At 40.8% G+C, this 2,687-nt stretch overlaps 1 pseudogene across 1 annotated transcript; it reads left to right on the top strand.

Moving 5' to 3' along the window:
- Positions 1-2,119: 2,119 nt before the first annotated feature.
- On the top strand, positions 2,120-2,397 carry LOC308262591 (large ribosomal subunit protein eL43-like; annotated as a pseudogene). Its single transcript has one exon. The product of its transcript is annotated as a large ribosomal subunit protein eL43-like (transcript).
- Positions 2,398-2,687: the final 290 nt, after the last annotated feature.

Genomic DNA, 2,687 nt, shown 5'->3' with positions numbered 1-2,687 from the left:
TTGGTTCTCTGAAGTACCTCAGGTTTCTAAAAGACTAAGACCAGGACTAATGACCTCTCTTTTTTAAAGTGTATAATTTCAGCAGCATTTGTTCAGCCCAGAGAAAATGGACATGGTTTCTGTCTGAACACTTAGGTAATTTTGCGACTTAATGTAGGATCTGTAATGGTGACCTAATGGAGTATATAAAAAATATTAACCACTTTAAGTACCAAAGATATATTATCTTACTTCTACAAATATTTGGAGGATGAGTTTGAAGGATGAGTAAAATATTTCTTCTTAATGTGTGCAGACATATTGTTGAAGGAAAGGACAAGTGCATTAACTAACTTTATTTGATTATAATCTATGGTAAAGTACATGGATGCATCACAGCAATGACTTTTATTTTATTTATTTATTTATTGTTTTGGTGGTACTTGGGGTGGAACCCAGAGGCTTCCTACCTCCGGGCTCTACTCCCAGACCTATTTTATATTTTTATTTGGAAACCGGGTCTCACTAAGTTGCTGAGAGCCTCACTAAGTAGCTGAGGCCGGCTTTGAACCTGCGTGATCCTCCTGTCTCAGTCTCCCAAGTGTGGGGATTACAAGCGTGCGCCACCACGCCTAGCTCAGCAATGACTTTTAAAAACCAGGTTATCTTAGCCCATGTTCCAGTTTCAGTATCCTTTTGCCTTTGATCTCAACACTTTTTTGGGCATTTATAATCACCTGCAATTTTTCTAACAATTTACCCACATTTTCTCCACCCAGGGCTTGGGTTTGAGTCCCGGCTAAGCATTTAGTAAGTGGAGTCAATTAACCTCTGTTAAGATCTTGTAGTATTTCCTATTCTCCTTTGTCATCTACATTTGTAATTATTGAGATACTGATGCATAATTTTATCTCCTGCCTTTTTCACCTAATTAAACTCTTCATGTTTCATATTATTGAAACTCCCTTTTATAAATTATTTTAAATGGGATGCATGTGATACCTTGGCCTGAACACATCATGACTTTCACATCCCTTTTCTGTTATTAGAGGAGTTTCAACCGGGGAGTGACACGATGAGATTTGTGTTGATGGCTCTCTAGGGTGACTGGAAAGGGTGAGGGTTCAAGGAGCTCAGGGCAACTGAGAACTAACTTTATGGAAAGATTGTAAGAGGTGAGTCTGAGCAAAATTTCTGAAGAGAACCTCAATATCTCTTAGTCCAACTTGTTTATATTTTCATTGAAGAAACAGCATCTCAGGTAGGTCATATGACCTCTCCCAGCTCACCTGGGGCTTCCCAACTCTCAGACACAGGACTTTAATCTCTTTTCCCCAGTGACGTAATGCCTACACATAGGCTCAGACTCACTTCCAGGCCAATGTTCCCATAGGAAGCAGAGCTCTAGTCTTGAAATGCATTTGGCAGTTCATTTTTTTTTTAACAAATTGTCAGTGTGAGTAGTGATTCCTGGCTGCTGCCTGCAAACTGTTTCCTGCCTACCCAAACAAAGCCAACTAAGGGGAACAAATGATATAACTCTATTTAAAAAAGCCATTGAAATGTTCCCCAAAGAGAGGCAACTATTATCATTCTAGACATATAAATGGGAAGATGGGAATAGAGAGGCCGGACAACTTGTCCAAAATAACCAGCCAGAATTAGAAGTCGACATTTCTGATGGCCACCCAAGGGCAAGAACTCTATTGGCATTTGGCTTTGCTGGCTAGAGGGAGGGCCAAGTTAAACAGGACATAATTAGGAATGGAATTCCCATGTTTTCTTCTGCTCCATGACCCCTTGATGTGGAAACTCTTGCCAAGTTTCTTGGCTGCTATCTAAAACTTTTGACCCTCTGCAGTCAGTGAGATCAAGCAGAAATGAATGGGGTGGTTGACTCTCCCACTGCTTCCTAGCTGTGTGCTACTGGGCAAGTGGCTTCACCCCTAGGACCCTAAGTGTCCCATCTGGAATTAGAGAGGAGAACTAACTGCTTGTTCAAGTCTGTGATCCAAGATGTGAGGTAAGAAGTCTGTGTCCAGAAGGCATTTTCCAGGGCCCTTTGGGTGTCGGGTGATAGAATGCCAATTCATAAGAAATTAGACTAGCTCTTTGGGTCCAGGCCTAGGTGGCATCATACATGGCTAAACGTACCAAGAAGGTTGGCATTATCGGTAAATACAGGACCCACTATGGTGCCTCTCTCCAGAAGATGGTGAAGAAAATTGAAATCAACCAGCAGCCAAGTATACCTGCTCCTTCTGTGTCAAAACCAAGATGAAGAGACGGGCCATAGAGATCCGGAACTTTGATTCCTCCATGAAAATTGTGGCTGGTGGTGCCTGGACCTACAACACAACTTCTGCGGTCACAGTCAAGTCTGCCATCAGAAGAATGAAGCAATTGAAAGACCAGTAGAAGCTCTACCGTTTGAGACATCCTTAGCCTATAATAAATGGTTAATTTATATTAAAGAAAGAAATTAGGCTAAATGGGAAATGTACAGCAAGAGCCTATTACCAACAGTCTATTGGCCACCTTTCCCTGAAAAATGTAGGTTAATAATAGTAAGTAATAATAATAATATAAGCTTATAATCTCTAATAGAGGGCCCAGGTGGTGAATAATTTATCTCATTTATCTTTGCAAACAATGAAATGCCTAAGTTTATTGATTTTGTTTTATGTGGGGGACTAAGAGGCTGCTGG

The sequence above is a fragment of the Muscardinus avellanarius genome (genome assembly GCF_963383645.1).
Source record: "Muscardinus avellanarius genome assembly, chromosome: 4".
Taxonomy (NCBI): domain Eukaryota; kingdom Metazoa; phylum Chordata; class Mammalia; order Rodentia; family Gliridae; genus Muscardinus; species Muscardinus avellanarius.
Note: the sequence above shows the minus strand (reverse complement) of the source record. Positions and strands in the feature narration are given on the sequence as shown.